The following is a 16782-nucleotide window of genomic DNA, read 5'->3' on the forward strand; positions in this document are numbered from 1 at the left end:
CAGCGTTCAAGGTTGCACCATGACGGGTCAGCGTATGCCGCGCGGGCTGCAAGTTCAGACAATAGGGGAAACTGGACAACCGCTACATATATATATATATATATATATATATATATATATATATTTACACAGAGTGGTATCCGGATTGGTGACTGGAGGTTGTTTGTCCCAGTGGAATGCAATATGCAATCATCGCTGCCCGCTCGTTTGCGGCCGTGGCATCTTCACCTATGTACATATTCATCATCACCTACTCTTAATATTCTTCGAACTATCATCATCGGTATTCAGGTTTTGCCGCCATCTTGCCCCCTTCCAGCTCGGCTTTCAAATAAAGTGGTTTCGGCTCACTGGTCTGCATTCTCCTACCACCGGCCTTACAAATGGTCTCTGTTCTGGTAGTCTTGGTGCCAAAGGGAGCTTAAGAGGGTTCAACGCTGGTCGACCACTCTCGACATGTCGTAGACACTCGAGTCACGGCCCGGGGGTTAAAAAGAAGGTCCCCTTCACCCCGAGTGGTCCGAGTGGCGCTGGCTACCACCCCCAAGTGCAGGAAACAAAAATCCCTTAACATAAATACCCGAGAAAGTGCTGGGGAAACAGCCCCGCCCGTAGCGTAGTGGTTATTGCAACAGACCGGTATTCTGGAGGTCGTGGGTTCGGATTCCACCCGGCGGGCATTTGTTCACCACTTTCTTTTCGACTCAAAAAATTCTTAATCTCTTTCTATGACCCACCACAACCTCCCCTTTGCTTTCCGAGGTTTTCTTGACTGCCAAGTCTTATTTCTGTCTTATTTCACGAAGCCCCTCATTTCCCATTTTCTGATTCGCTACATGCAAAGCGAGGGCCTCTGTTCTGGCAGTCTTGGTGCCAAAGAGAGCTTTAGAGGGTTCAATGCTGGTGGACCATGCTTGAAATGTCGTAGACACTCGAGTCACGGCCCGGGAGTAAAAAGAAGGTCCCCTTCCCCCCGAGCGGTGCGAGTGGCGCTGGCTACCACCCCCAAGTGCAGGAAACAAAAATACCTTAACATAAATACCCGAGACAGTGCTGGGGAAACAGCCCCGCCAGTAGCGTAGTGGTTATCGCACCAGACCGGTATTCTGGAGGTCGTGGGTTCGGATCCCACCCGGTGGGCATTTGTTCACCGCTTTCTTTTCGACTCAAAAAATTTTTCATCTCTTTCTATGACCCACCACAACCTCCCCTTTGCTTTCCGAGGTTTTCTTGACTGCCAACCCCTATTTTCTGTCTTATTTCACGGAGCCCCTCATTTCCCATTTTCTGATTCGCTACATGCTTACCGAAGGCCTCTGTTCTTGCAGTCTTGGTGCCAAAGGGAGCTTAAGAGGGTTCAACGATGGTCGACCACCCTCGACATGTCGTAGACACTCGAGTCACGGCCCGGGGGTTAAAAAGAAGGTACCCTTCACCCCGAGTGGTCCGAGTGGCGCAGGCTACCACTCCCAAGTGCAGGAAACAAAAATACCTTAACATAAATACCCGAGACAGTGCTGGGGAAACAGCCACGCCAGTAGCATAGTGGTTATCGCACCAGAGCGGTATTCTGGAGGTCGTGGGTTCGGATCCCACCCGGCGGGAATTTGTTCACCACTTTCTTTTCGACTCAAAAAATTCTTCATCTCTTTCTATGACCCACCACAACCTCCCCTTTGCTTTCCGAGGTTTTCTTGACTGCCAACCCCTATTTTCTGTCTTATTTCACGGAGCCCCTCTTTTCCCATTTTCTGATTCGCTACATGCTTACCGAGGGATTCTGTTCTGGCAGTCTTGTTGCCAAAGGGAGCTTAAGAGGGTTCAACGATGGTCGACCACCCTCGACATGTCTTAGACACTCGAGTCACGGCCCGGGGGTTAAAAAGAAGGTCCCCTTCACCCCGAGTGGTCCGAGTGGTGCAGGCTACCACCCCCAAGTGCAGGAAACAAAAATACTTTAACATAAATACCCGAGAAAGTGCTGGGGAAACAGCCCCGCTGGTAGCGTAGTGGTTATCGCACCAGACCGGTATTCTGGAGGTCGTGGGTTCGGATCCGACCCGGCGGGCATTTGTTCACCACTTTCTTTTCGGCTCAAAAAATTTTTTCATCTCTTTCTATGACCCACCACAACCTTCCCTTTGCTTTCCGAGGTTTTCTTGACTGCCAACCCTTATCTTCGGTCTTATTTCACGGAGCCCCTCATTTCCCATTTTCTGATTTACTACATGCTTAGCGAGGGCCTCTGTTCTGGTAGTCTTGGTTCCAAAGGGAGCTTAAGAGGGTTCAACGCTGGTCGACCACTCTCGACATGTCGTAAACACTCGAGTAACGGCCCGGGGGTTAAAAAGAAGGTCCCCTTCACCCTGAGTGGTCCGAGTGGCGCTGGCTATCACCCCCAAGTGCAGGAAACAAAAATAACGTAACATAAATACCCGAGAAAGTGATGGGGATACAGCACCGCCGGTAGCGTAGTGGTTATCGCACCAGACCGGTATTCTGGAGGTCGTGGGTTCGAATCCCACCCGGCGGGCATTTTTTCACCACTTTCTTTCGACTCAAAAAATTCTTCATCTCTTTCTATGACCCACCACAACCTCCGCTTTGCTTTCCGAGGTTTTCTTGACTGCCAAGCCCTATTTTCTGTCTTATTTCACGGAGCCCCTCATTTCCCATTTTCTGATTCGCTACATGCTTAGCGAGGGCCCCTGTTCTGGCAGTCTTGGTGCCAAAGGGAGCCTAAGAGGGCTCAACGCTGGTCGGCCACTCTCGACATGTCGTAGACACTCGAGTCATGGCCCGGGGGTTAAAAAGAAGGTTCCCTTCACCCCGACTGGTGCGAGTGGCGCTGGCTACCACCCTCAAGTGCAGGAAACAAAAATACCTTAACATAAATATTCGACATAGTGCTGGGGAAACAGCCCCGTCAGTAGCGTAGTGGTTATCGCACCAGACCGGTATTCTGGAGGTCGTGGGTTCGGATGCCGCCCGGCGGGCATTTTTTCACCACTTTCTTTTCGACTCAAAATATTTTTCATCTCTTTCTATGACCCACCACAACCTCCCCTTTGCTTTCCGAGGTTTTCTTGACTGCCAACCCTTATTTTCTGTGTTATTTCACGGAGCCCCTCATTTCCCATTTTCTGATTCGCTACATGCTTACCGAGGGCCTCTGTTCTGGCAGTCTTAGTGCCAAAGGGAGCTTAAGAGGGTTCAACGCTGGTCGACCACCCTCGACATGTCGTAGACACTCGAGGCACGGCCCGGGGGTTAAAAAGAAGGTCCCCTTCACCCCGAGTGGTCCGAGTGGCGCAGGCTACCACCCCCAAGTGCAGGAAACAAAAATACCTTAACATAAATACACAAGAAAGTGATGGGGAAACAGGCCCGCCGGTAGAGTAGTGGTTATCCCACCAGACCGGTATTCTGGAGGTCGCGTGTTTGGATCCCACCGGGCGGGCATTTGTTCACCACTTTCTTTTCGACTCAAAAAATTCTTCATCTCTTTCTATGACCCACCACAACCTCCCCTTTGCTTTCCGAGGTTTTCTTGACTGCCAAGCCCTATTTTCTGTCTTATTTCACGGAGCCCCTCATTTCCCATTTTCTGATTCGCTACATGCTTAGCGAGGGCCCCTGTTCTGGCAGTCTTGGTGCCAAAGGGAGCTTAAGAGGGCTCAACGCTGGTCGGCCACTCTCGACATGTCGTAGACACTCGAGTCACGGCCCGGGGGTTAAAAAGAAGGTTCCCTTCACCCCGACTGGTGCGAGTGGCGCTGGCTACCACCCTCAAGTGCAGGAAACAAAAATACCTTAACATAAATATTCGACATAGTGCTGGGGAAACAGCCCCGTCAGTAGCGTAGTGGTTATCGCACCAGACCGGTATTCTGGAGGTCGTGGGTTCGGATGCCGCCCGGCGGGCATTTGTTCACCACTTTCTTTTCGACTCAAAATATTTTTCATCTCTTTCTATGACCCACCACAACCTCCCCTTTGCTTTCCGAGGTTTTCTTGACTGCCAACCCTTATTTTCTGTGTTATTTCACGGAGCCCCTCATTTCCCATTTTCTGATTCGCTACATGCTTACCGAGGGCCTCTGTTCTGGCAGTCTTGGTGCCAAAGGGAGCTTAAGAGGGTTCAACGCTGGTCGACCACCCTCGACATGTCGTAGACACTCGAGGCACGTCCCAGGGGTTAAAAAGAAGGTCCCCTTCACCCCGAGTGGTCCGAGTGGCGCAGGCTACCACCCCCAAGTACAGGAAACAAAAATACCTTAACATAAATACACATGAAAGTGATGGGGAAACAGGCCCGCCGGTAGAGTAGTGGTTATCCCACCAGACCGGTATTCTGGAGGTCGCGTGTTTGGATCCCACCTGGCGGGCATTTTTCACCACTTGCTTTTCGACTAAAAAAATTCTTTATCTCTTTCTATGACCCACCACAACCTCCCCTTTGCTTCCCGAGGTTTTTTTGACTGCCAACCCTTATTTTCTGTCTTATTTCACGGAGCCCCTCATTTCCCATTTTCTGATTGGCTACATGCTTAGTGAGGGCCTCTGTTCTGGCAGTCTTGGTGCCAAAGGGAGCTTAAGAGGGTTTAACGCTGGTCGACCACTCTCGACATGTCGTAGACACTCGAGTCACGGCCCGGGGGTTAAAAAGAAGGTCCCCTTCTCCCCGAGTGGTCCGAAAGGCGCAGGCTACCACCCCCAAGTGCAGGAAACAAAAATACCTTAACATAAATACCCGAGAAAGTGATGGGGAAACAGCCCCGCCGGTAGCGTAGTGGTTATCGCACCAGACCGGTATTCTGGAGGTCGCGTGTTCGGATCCCACACGGCGGGCATTTTTTCACCACTTGCTTTTCGACTCAAAAAATTCTTCATCGCTTTCTATGACCCACCACAACCTCCCCTTTGCTTTCCAAGGTTTTTTTTACTGCCAACCCTTATTTTCGGTCTTATTTCACGGAGCCCCTCATTTCCCATTTTTTGATTCGCTACATGCTTAGCGAGGGCCTCTGTTCTGGCAGTCTTGGTGCCAAAGGGAGCTTAAGAGGGTTCAACGCTGGTCGACCACCCTCGACATGTCGTAGACACTCGAGTCACGGCCCGGGGGTTAAAAAGAAGTTACCCTTCACCCCGAGTGGTCCGAGTGGTGCAGGCTACCACCCCCAAGTGCAGGAAACAAAAATACCTTAACATAAATACCCGAGAAAGTGATGGGGAAACAGCCCCGCCGGTAGCGTAGTGGTTATCGCACCAGACCGGTATTCTGGAGGTCGTGGGTTCGGATCCCACCCGGCGGGCATTTTTTCACCACTTTCTTTCGACTCGAAAAATTCTTCATCTCTTTCTATGATCCACCACAACCTCCGCTTTGCTTTCCGAGGTTTTCTTGACTGCCAACCCTTATTTTGTGTCTTATTTCACGGAGCCCCTCATTTCCCATTTTCTGATTCGCTACATGCTTACCGAGGGCCTCTGTTCTGGCAGTCTTGGTGCCAAAGGGAGCTTAAGAGAGTTCAACGCTGGTCGACCACCCTCGACATGTCGTAGACACTCGAGTCACGGTCCGGGGGTTAAAAAGAAGGTCCCCTTCACACCGAGTGGTCCAAGTGGCGCAGGCTACCACCCCCAAGTGCAGGAAACAAAAATTCCTTAACATTAATACCCGAGAAAATGCTGGGGAAACTGCCCCGTCAGTAGCGTAGTGGTTATCGCACCAGACCGGTATTCTGGAGGTCGCGGGTTCGGATCCCACCCGGCGGGCATTTGTTCACCACTTTCTTTTCGACTCAAAATATTTTTCATCTCTTTCTATGACCCACCACAACCTCCCCTTTGCTTTCCGAGGTTTTCTAGACTGCCAAGCCTTATTTTCTGTCTTATTTCACGTAGCCTCTCATTTCCCATTTGATGATTCGCTACATGCTTAGCGAGGGCCTCTGTTCTGGCAGTCTTGGTGCCAAAGGGAGCTTAAGAGGGTTCAACGCTGGTCGACCACCCTCGACATGTCGTAGACACTCGAGTCACGGCCCGGGGGTTAAAAAGAAGGTCCCCTTCACCCCGAGTTGTCCGAGTGGCGCAGGCTACCACCCCCAAGTGCAGGAAACAAAAATATCTTAACATAAATACCCGAGAAAGTGATGGGGAAACAGCCCCGCCGGTAGCGTAGTGGTTATCGCACCAGACCGGTATTCTGGAGGTCGTGGGTTCGGAACCCACCCGGCGGGCATTTTTTCACCACTTTCTTTCTACTCGAAAAATTCTTCATCTCTTTCTATGACCCACCACAACCTCCGCTTTGCTTTCCGAGGTTTTCTTGACTGCCAAGCCTTATTTTCTGTCTTATTTCACGGAGCCCCTCATTTCCCATTTTTTGATTCGCTACATGCTTAGCGAGGGCCTCTGTTCTGGCCGTCTTGGTGCCAAAGGGAGCTTAAGAGGGTTCAACGCTGGTCGACCACTCTCGACATGTCGTAGACACTCGAGTCACGGCCCGCGGGTTAAAAAGAAGGTCCCCTTCACCCCGAGTTGTCCGAGTGGCGCAGGCTACCACCCCCAAGTGCAGGAAACAAAAATATCTTAACATAAATACCCGAGAAAGTGATGGGGAAACAGCCCCGCCGGTAGCGTAGTGGTTATCGCACCAGACCGGTATTCTGGAGGTCGTGGGTTCGGAACCCACCCGGCGGGCATTTTTTCACCACTTTCTTTCTACTCGAAAAATTCTTCATCTCTTTCTATGACCCACCACAACCTCCGCTTTGCTTTCCGAGGTTTTCTTGACTGCCAACCCTTATTTTCTGTCTTATTTCACGGAGCCTCTCATTTCCCATTTGATGATTCGCTACATGCTTAGCGAGGGCCTCTGTTCTGGCAGTCTTGGTGCCAAAGGGAGCTTAAGAGGGTTCAACGCTGGTCGACCACTCTCGACATGTCGTAGACACTCGAGTCACGGCCCGGGGGTTAAAAAGAAGGTCCCCTGCACCCCGAGTGGTCTGACTGGCGCAGGCTACCACCCCCAAAAGCAGGAAACAAAAATACCTTAACATAAATTCCCGAGAAAGTGATGGGAAACAGCCCCGCCGGTAGCGTAGTGGTTATCGCGCCAGACCGGTATTCTGGAGGTCGTGGGTTCGGATCCCACCCGGCGGGCATTTGTTCACCACTTTCTTTTTGACTCAAAAAATTTTTCATCTCTTTCTATGACCCACCACAACCTCCGCTTTGCTTTCCGAGGTTTTCTTGACTGCCAACCCCTATTTTCTGTCTTATTTCACGGAGCCACTCATTTCCCATTTTTTGATTCGCTACATGCTTAGCGAGGGCCTCTGTTCTGGCAGTCTTGGTGCCAAAGGGAGCTTAAGAGGGTTCAACGCTGGTCGACCACCCTCGACATGTCGTAGACACTCGAGTCACGGCCCGGGGGTTAGAAAGAAGTTACCCTTCACCCCGAGTGGTCCGAGTGGTGCAGGCTACCACCCCCAAGTGCAGGAAACAAAAATACCTTAACATAAATACCCGAGAAAGTGATGGGGAAACAGCCCCGCCGGTAGCGTAGTGGTTATCGCACCAGACCGGTATTCTGGAGTTCGTGGGTTCGGATCCCACCCGGCGGGCATTTTTTCACCACTTTCTTTCGACTCGAAAAATTCTTCATCTCTTTCTATGATCCACCACAACCTCCGCTTTGCTTTCCGAGGTTTTCTTGACTGCCAACCCTTATTTTGTGTCTTATTTCACGGAGCCCCTCATTTCCCATTTTCTGATTCGCTACATGCTTACCGAGGGCCTCTGTTCTGGCAGTCTTGGTGCCAAAGGGAGCTTAAGAGAGTTCAACGCTGGTCGACCACCCTCGACATGTCGTAGACACTCGAGTCACGGTCCGGGGGTTAAAAAGAAGGTCCCCTTCACACCGAGTGGTCCAAGTGGCGCAGGCTACCACCCCCAAGTGCAGGAAACAAAAATTCCTTAACATTAATACCCGAGAAAATGCTGGGGAAACTGCCCCGTCAGTAGCGTAGTGGTTATCGCACCAGACCGGTATTCTGGAGGTCGCGGGTTCGGATCCCACCCGGCGGGCATTTGTTCACCACTTTCTTTTCGACTCAAAATATTTTTCATCTCTTTCTATGACCCACCACAACCTCCCCTTTGCTTTCCGAGGTTTTCTTGACTGCCAAGCCTTATTTTCTGTCTTATTTCACGGAGCCCCTCATTTCCCATTTTCTGATTCGCTACATGCTTACCGAGGGCCTCTGTTCTGGCAGTCTTGGTGCCAAAGGGAGCTTAAGAGGGTTCAACGCTGGTCGACCACCCTCGACATGTCGTAGACACTCGAGTCACGGCCCGGGGGTTAAAAAGAAGGTACCCTTCACCCCGAGTGGTCCGAGGGGCGCAGGCTACCACCCCCAAGTGCAGGAAACAAAAATACCTTAACATAAATACACGAGAAAGTGATGGGGAAACAGCCCCGCCGGTAGCGTAGTGGTTATAGCACCAGACCGGTATTCTGGAGGTCGCGTGTTCGGATCCCACACGGCGGGCATTTTTTCACCACTTGCTTTTCGACTCAAAAAATTCTTCATCTCTTTCTATGACCCACCACAACCTCCCCTTTGCTTTCCGAGGTTTTTTTTACTGCCAACCTTTATTTTCGGTCTTATTTCACGGAGCCCCTCATTTCCCATTTTTTGATTCGCTACATGCTTAGCGAGGGCCTCTGTTCTGGCAGTCTTGGTGCCAAAGGGAGCTTAAGAGGGTTCAACGCTGGTCGACCACTCTCGACATGTCGTAGACACTCGAGTCACGGCCCGGGGGTTAAAAAGAAGGTCCCCTGCACCCCGAGTGGTCTGACTGGCGCAGGCTACCACCCCCAAGTGCAGGAAACAAAATACCTTAACATAAATTCCCGAGAAAGTGATGGGAAACAGCCCCGCCGGTAGCGTAGTGGTTATCGCGCCAGACCGGTATTCTGGAGGTCGTGGGTTCGGATCCCACCCGGCGGGCATTTGTTCACCACTTTCTTTTTGACTCAAAAAATTTTTCATCTCTTTCTATGACCCACCACAACCTCCGCTTTGCTTTCCGAGGTTTTCTTGACTGCCAACCCTTATTTTCTGTCTTATTTCACGGAGCCCCTCATTTCCCATTTTCTGATTCGCTACATGCTTAGCGAGGGCCTCTGTTCTGGCAGTCTTGGTGCCAAAGGGAGCTTAAGAGGGTTCAACGCTGGTCGACCACTCTCGACATGTCGTAGACACTCGAGTCATGGCCCGGGAGTTAAAAAGAAGGTCCCCTTCACCCCGAGCAGTCCGAATGGCGCTGGTTACCACCCCCAAAAGCAGGAAACAAAAATACTTTAACATAAATACCGAAAAAGTGCTGGGGAAACAGCCCCGCTGGTAGCGTAGTGGTTATCGCACCAGACCAGTATTCTGGAGGTCGTGGGTTCGAATGCCACCCGGCGGGCATTTGTTTACCACTTTCTTTTCGACTCAAAAAATTCTTCATCTCTTTCTATGACCCACCACAACCTCCCCTTTGCTTTCCGAGGTTTTCTTGACTGCCAAGCCTTATTTTCTGTCTTATTTCACGGAGCCCCTCATTTCCCATTTTCTGATTCGCTACATGCTTAGCGAGGGCCCCTGTTCTGCCAGTCTTGGTGCGAAAGGGAGCTTAAGAGGGTTCAACGCTGGTCGACCACTCTCGACATGTCGTAGACACTCGAGTCACGGCCCGGGGAAGAAAAAGAAGGTTCCCTTCACCCCGACTGGTGCGAGTGGTGCTGGTACCACCCCCAAGTGCAGGAAACAAAAATACCTTAACATAAATACCCTAGAAAGTGCTGGGGAAACAGCCCCGTCAGTAGCGTAGTGGTTATCGCACCAGACCGGTATTCTGGAGGTCGTGGGTTCGGATCCCACCCGGCGGGCATTTTTTCACCACTTTCTTTCGACTCAAAAAAATTCTTCATCTCTTTCTATGACCAACCACAACCTCCGCTTTGCTTTCCGAGGTTTTCTTGACTGCCAACCCTTATTTTCTGTCTTATTTCACAGAGCCACTCATTTCCCATTTTCGGATTCGCTACATGCTTAGCGAGGGCCTCTGTTCTGGCAGTCTTGGTGCCAAAGGGAGCTTAAGAGGGTTCAACGCTGGTCGACCACTCTCGACATGTCGTAGACACTCGAGTCACGGCCCGGGGGTTAAAAATAAGGTCCCCTTCACCCCGAGCGGTCCGAATGGCGCTGGTTACCACCCCCAAGTGCAGGAATCAGAAATACTTTAACATAAATACCCGAGAAAGTGCTGGGGAAACAGCCCCGCTGTAGCGTAGTGGTTATCGCACCAGACCGGTATTCTGGAGGTCGTGGGTTCGGATCCCACCCGGCGGGGATTTTTTCACCACTTTCTTTCGACTCAAAAAATTCTTCATGTCTTTCTATGGCCCACCACAACCTCAGCTTTGCTTTCCGATGTTTTCTTGACTGCCAACCCTTATTTTCTGTCTTATTTCACGGAGCCACTCATTTCCCATTTTCTGATTCGCCCCATGCTTAGCGAGGGACCCTGTTCTGGCAGTCTTGGTGCCAAAGGGAGCTTCAGAGGGTTCAACGCTGGTCGACCACTCTCGACACGTCGTAGACACTCGAGTCACGGCCCGGGGGTTACAAAGAAGGTCCCCTGCACCCCGAGTGGTCCGACTGGCGCAGGCTACCACCCCCAAGTGCAGGAATCAGAAATACTTTAACATAAATACCCGAGAAAGTGCTGGGGAAACAGCCCCGCTGTAGCGTAGTGGTTATCGCACCAGACCGGTATTCTGGAGGTCGTGGGTTCGTATCCCACCCGGCGGGCATTTGTTCACCACTTTCTTTTTGACTCAAAAAATTTTTCATCTCTTTCTATGACCCACTACAACCTCCGCTTTGCTTTCCGAGGTATTCTTGACTGCCAACCCTTATTTTCTGTCTTATTTCACGGAGCCACTCATTTCCCATTTTCTGATTCGGTACATGCTTAGCGAGGGCCTCTGTTCTGGCAGTCTTGGTACCAAAGAAAGCTTAAGAGGGTTCAACGCTGGTCGACCACTCTCGACATGTCGTAGACACTCGAGTCACGGCCCGGGGGTTAAAAATAAGGTCCCCTTCACCCCGAGCGGTCCGAATGGCGCTGGTTACCACCCCCAAGTGCAGGAATCAGAAATACTTTAACATAAATACCCGAGAAAGTGCTGGGGAAACAGCCCCGCTGGTAGCGTAGTGGTTATCGCACCAGACCGGTATTCTGGAGGTCGTGGGTTCGGATCCCACCCGGCGGGCATTTTTTCACCACTTTCTTTCGACTCAAAAAATTCTTCATGTCTTTCTATGACCCACCACAACCTCCCCTTTTCTTTCCGAGGTTTTCTTGACGGCCAAGCCTTATTTTCTGTCTTATTTCACGGAGCCCCTCATTTCCCATTTCCTGATTCGCTACATGCTTAGCGAGGGCCCCTGTTCTGGCAGTCTTGGTGCCAAAGGGAGCTTAAGGGCACAGGGTAAGCCCTATACTTCCCATGCATTTTTGGCCATATTGAGGTACATTTTTCTTGTCATCTAAGAAAATTACCTACATACCTTTTATATATCATTTTCTTTCAAATTTCGTGCTCTCTTAACTGTACTAGAATTTTGATCATTCCTAAAAAATTCAATTTTTTATAATTTTTTGTTTATTACCTAAATTTTGGCATTATTTTAGTATTAAAAGTTGTGTACCAAAAAAACTGTTACATGCATATTTTTAATTCTAGTACAGCAGGTGAGACAAGTTATGTAGATGACAGGGAAAAAAAATCAGCTCGTTGTCTTGGAAGATATGGGAAATAATGGTACCTATGTAAGAAAGACATTGTTTAGAGATAATTGAGTTTAAAGTAAAAAAAGAGCTGAAAAACAATACTTTTTGCCATAAACACCACTGGAGCCATTTATTTAAAAAGCACCAGCTTCATAATCACTGTCAATGTCATTTTTTCACTTTTCACCCGGTCGTCTGTCCTTCCTTGACTATTTTGTGCACCATCGTACAGATCTGTTCACAAAGTATTTTGCTTGGGATCAACCTCTTTAAGCCACTTCATGGTGGTGTTGCGCCTAGGTTTTGGTCTGAATGATTTCAAAATGCTGGCTCATGCATTGCTTCATTATTTAATGAAAGAACAGCATCCAATGTTGCAATCATTAGAGTGTGAAGCTCAAAAAAGATGTTTTTTGTGCGCAACTTCGAAGGCCAAATGTGGAAAAAACCTGCAACAAGGTCTTTGGATTGCCCTCATTAAAAATCAGCTATGCAGTAGTTGCTAAGCAATTTCCTAATACAGCTGGTTACAGAAAAGCATTTTGATCTGAAACTGGAAGTTTTTTGATGAAAAAACATGACAATAAACCCTGAGAACATTCTTAAGAGGATGTGGGCACTTGCTGCTTACTTATGGGAAAACTGCTTTTTAGCGAGAAATAAGAATTTTTAAGGCTATTGTGAATATGGAAAATGTGCACAAGGAATTGAACTTCCCTAAATGCGAAGAAAAACAAAAAGTCATTTTTTCAAAATTTCGCCTTACCCTGTGCCCTTAAGAAGGTTCAACGCTGGTCGACCACTCTCGACATGTCGTAGACACTCGACTCACGGCCCGGGGGTTAAAAAGAAGCTTCCCTTCACCCCGACTGGTGCGAGTGGCGCTGGCTACCACCCCCTTTGCTGGAAACAAAAATACCTTAACATAAATACCCGAGAAAGTGCTGGGGAAACAGCCCCGTCAGTAGCGTAGTGGTTATCGCACCAAACCGGTATTCTGGAGGTCGTGGGTTCGGATCCCACCCGGCGGGCATTTGTTCACCACTTTTTTTTCGACTCAAAATATTTTTCATCTCTTTCTATGACCCACCACAACCTCCCCTTTGCTTTCCGAGGTTTTCTTGACTGCCAACCCTTATTTTCTGTCTTATTTTACGGAGCCCCTCATTTCCCATTTTCTGATTCGCTACATGCTTACCGAGGGCGTCTGTTCTGGCACTCTTGGTGCCAAAGGGAGCTTAAGAGGGTTCAACGCTGGTCGACCACCCTCGACATGTCGTAGACACTCGAGTCACGGCCCGGGGGTTAAAAAGAAGGTACCCTTCACCCCGAGTGGTTCGAGTGTAGCAGGCTACCACCCCCAAGTGCAGGAAACAAAAATACCTTAACATAAATACACGAGAAAGTGATAGGGAAACAGCCCCGCCGGTAGCGTAGTGGTTATCGCACCAGACCAGTATTCTGGAGGTCACGTGTTCGGATCCCACACGGCGGGCATTTTTTCACCACTTGCTTTTCGACTCAAAAAATTCTTCATCTTATTTTATGACCCACCACAACCTCCCCTTTGCTTTCCAAGGTTTTTTTGACTTCCAACCCCTATTTTCTGTCTTATTTCACGGAGCCCCTCAATTCCCATTTTCTGATTCGCTACATGCTTAGGGAGGGCCTCTGTTCTGGCAGTCTGGGTGCCAAAGGGAGCTTAAGAGTGTTTAACGCTGGTCGAACACTCTCGACATGTCGTAGACACTCGAGTCACTGCCCGGGGGTTAAAAAGAAGGTACCCTTCACCCCGAGTGGTCCGAGTGGCGCAGGCTACCACCCCCAAGTGCAGGAAACAAAAATACCTTAACATAAATACACGAGAAAGTGCTGGGGAAACAGCCCCGTCAGTAGCGTAGTGGTTATCGCACCAGACCGGTATTCTGGAGGTCGTGGGTTCGGATCCCACCCGGCGGGCATTTGTTCACCACTTTCTTTTCGATTCAAAATATTTTTCATCTCTTTCTATGACCCACCACAACCTCCCCTTTGCTTTCCGAGGTTTTCTTGACTGCCAACCCTTATTTTCTGTCTTTATTCACGGAGCCGCTCATTTCCCATTTTCTGATTCGCTACGTGCTTACCGAAGGCCTCTGTTCTGGCAGTCTTGGTGCCAAAGGGAGCTTAAGAGGGTTCAACGCTGGTCGACCACTCTCGACATGTCGTAGACACTCGAGTCACGGCCCAGGGGTTAAAAAGAAGGCACCCTTCACCCCGAGTGGTCCGCGTGACGCAGGCTACCACCCCCAAGTGCAGGAAACAAAAATACCTTAACATAAATACCCGAGAAAGTGATGGGGAAACAGCCCCGCCGGTAGCGTAGTGGTTATCGCACCAGACCGGTATTCTGGAGGTCGTGGGTTCGGATCCCACCCGGCGGGCATTTTTTCACCACTTTCTTTCGACTCGAAAAATTCTTCATCTCTTTTTATGATCCACCACAACCTCCGCTTTGCTTTCCGAGGTTTTCTTGACTGCCAACCCTTATTTTGTGTCTTATTTCACGGAGCCCCTCATTTCCCATTTTCTGATTCGCTACATGCTTACCGAGGGCCTCTGTTCTGGCAGTCTTGGTGCCAAAGGGAGATTAAGAGAGTTGAACGCTGGTCGACCACCCTCGACATGTCGTAGACACTCGAGTCACGGCCCGGGGGTTAAAAAGAAGGTCCCCTTCACACCGAGTGGTCCGAGTGGCGCAGGCTACCGTCCCCAAAAGCAGGAAACAAAAATTCGTTAACATTAATACCCGAGAAAATGCTGGGGAAACAGCCCCGTCAGTAGCGTAGTGGTTATCGCACCAGACCGGTAGTCTGGAGGTCGTGGGTTCGGATCCCACCCGGCGGGCATTTTTTCACCACTTTCTTTCGACTCGAAAAATTCTTCATCTCTTTCTATGATCCACCACAACCTCCGCTATGCTTTCCGAGGTTTTCTTGACTGCCAACCCTTATTTTGTGTCTTATTTCACGGAGCCCCTCATTTCCCATTTTCTGATTCGCTACATGCTTACCGAGGGCCTCTGTTCTGGCAGTCTTGGTGCCAAAGGGAGCTTAAGAGAGTTCAACGCTGGTCGACCACCCTCGACATGTCGTAGACACTCGAGTCACGGCCCGGGGGTTAAAAAGAAGGTCCCCTTCACACCGAGTGGTCCGAGTGGCGCAGGCTACCACCCCCAAGTGCAGGAAACAAAAATTCCTTAACATTAATACCCGAGAAAATGCTGGGGAAACAGCCCCGTCAGTAGCGTAGTGGTTATCGCACCAGACCGGTATTCTGGAGGTCGTGGGTTCGGATCCCACCCGGCGGGCATTTGTTCACCACTTTCTTTTCGACTCAAAATATTTTTCATCTCTTTCTATGACCCACCACAACCTCCCCTTTGCTTTCCGAGGTTTTCTTGACTGCCAAGCCTTATTTTCTGTCTTATTTCACGGAGCCCCTCATTTCCCATTTTCTGATTCGCTACATGCTTACCGAGGGCCTCTGTTCTGGCAGTCTTGGTGCCAAAGGGAGCTTAAGAGGGTTCAACGCTGGTCGACCACCCTCGACATGTCGTAGACACTCGAGTCAAGGCCCGGGGGTCAAAAAGAAGGTACCCTTCACCCCGAGTGGTCCGAGTGGCGCAGGCTACCACCCCCAAGTGCAGGAAACAAAAATACCTTAACATAAATACACGAGAAAGTGATGGGGAAACAGCCCCGCCGGTAGCGTAGTGGTTATAGCACCAGACCGGTATTCTGGAGGTCGCGTGTTCGGATCCTACACGGCGGGCATTTTTTCACCACTTGCTTTTCGACTCAAAAAATTCTTCATCTCTTTCTATGACCCACCACAACCTCCCCTTTGCTTTCCGAGGTTTTTTTTACTGCCAACCTTTATTTTCGGTCTTGTTTCACGGAGCCCCTCATTTCCCATTTTTTGATTCGCTACATGCTTAGCGAGGGCCTCTGTTCTGGCCGTCTTGGTGCCAAAGGGAGCTTAAGAGGGTTCAACGCTGGTCGACCACTCTCGACATGTCGTAGACACTCGAGTCACGGCCCGCGGGTTAAAAAGAAGGTCCCCTTCACCCCGAGTGGTCCGAGTGGCGCAGGCTACCACCCCCAAGTGCAGGAAACAAAAATACCTTAACATAAATACCCGAGAAAATGCTGGGGAAACAGCCCCGTCAGTAGCGTAGTGGTTATCGCACCAGACCGGTATTCTGGAGGTCCTGGGATCGGATCCCACCCGGCGGGCATTTGTTCACCACTTTCTTTTTGACTCAAAAAATTTTTCATCTCTTTCTATGACCCACCACAACCTCCGCTTTGCTTTCCGAGGTTTTCTTGACTGCCAACCCTTATTTTCTGTCTTATTTCACGGAGCCACTCATTTCCCATTTTCTGATTCGCTACATGCTTATCGAGGGCCTCTGTTCTGGCAGTCTTGGTGCCAAAGGGAGCTTAAGAGGGTTCAACGCTGGTCGACCAATCTCGACATGTCGTAGACACTCGAGTAACGGCCCGGGAGTTAAAAAGAAGGTCCCCTTCACCCCGAGCAGTCCGAATGGCGCTGGTTACCACCCCCAAGTGCAGGAAACAAAAATACTTTAACATAAATACCGAGAAAGTGCTGGGGAAACAGCCCCGGTTGTAGCGTAGTGGTTATCGCACCAGACCAGTATTCTGGAGGTTGTGGGTTCGGATGCCACCCGGCGGGCATTTGTTTACCACTTTCTTTTCGACTCAAAAAATTCTTCATCTCTTTTTATGACCCACCACAACCTCCCCTTTGCTTTCCAAGATTTTTTTGACTTCCAACCCCTATTTTCTGTCTTATTTCACGGAGCCCCTCATTTCCCATTTTCTGATTCGCTACATGCTTACCGAGGGCCTCTGTTCTGGC

The 16782-nt window shown here is 49.9% G+C and overlaps 6 non-coding genes across 6 annotated transcripts; all 6 read left to right on the forward strand.

Annotated features, from left to right (window-relative positions):
- The first annotated feature begins 2460 nt into the window (after positions 1-2460).
- Positions 2461-2533, forward strand: Trnat-ggu (transfer RNA threonine (anticodon GGU)). The gene has a single exon. It is a non-coding gene; the product is annotated as a tRNA-Thr (tRNA).
- A 2709-nt stretch (positions 2534-5242) lies between these two features.
- Positions 5243-5315, forward strand: Trnat-ggu (transfer RNA threonine (anticodon GGU)). Its single transcript has one exon. It is a non-coding gene; the product is annotated as a tRNA-Thr (tRNA).
- Positions 5316-7094: 1779 nt separating this feature from the next.
- On the forward strand, positions 7095-7167 carry Trnat-ggu (transfer RNA threonine (anticodon GGU)). The gene has a single exon. It is a non-coding gene; the product is annotated as a tRNA-Thr (tRNA).
- Positions 7168-8947: 1780 nt separating this feature from the next.
- Trnat-ggu (transfer RNA threonine (anticodon GGU)) lies at positions 8948-9020 on the forward strand. The gene has a single exon. It is a non-coding gene; the product is annotated as a tRNA-Thr (tRNA).
- A 390-nt stretch (positions 9021-9410) lies between these two features.
- Trnat-agu (transfer RNA threonine (anticodon AGU)) lies at positions 9411-9483 on the forward strand. The gene has a single exon. It is a non-coding gene; the product is annotated as a tRNA-Thr (tRNA).
- Positions 9484-14206: 4723 nt separating this feature from the next.
- Trnat-ggu (transfer RNA threonine (anticodon GGU)) lies at positions 14207-14279 on the forward strand. Its single transcript has one exon. It is a non-coding gene; the product is annotated as a tRNA-Thr (tRNA).
- Positions 14280-16782: the final 2503 nt, after the last annotated feature.

The sequence above is a fragment of the Haemaphysalis longicornis genome, unplaced genomic scaffold (assembly GCF_048455015.1).
Source record: "Haemaphysalis longicornis isolate Haplotype H1 unplaced genomic scaffold, Haemaphysalis longicornis Haplotype H1 scaffold_8, whole genome shotgun sequence".
NCBI classification, from domain to species: Eukaryota; Metazoa; Arthropoda; class Arachnida; order Ixodida; family Ixodidae; genus Haemaphysalis; species Haemaphysalis longicornis.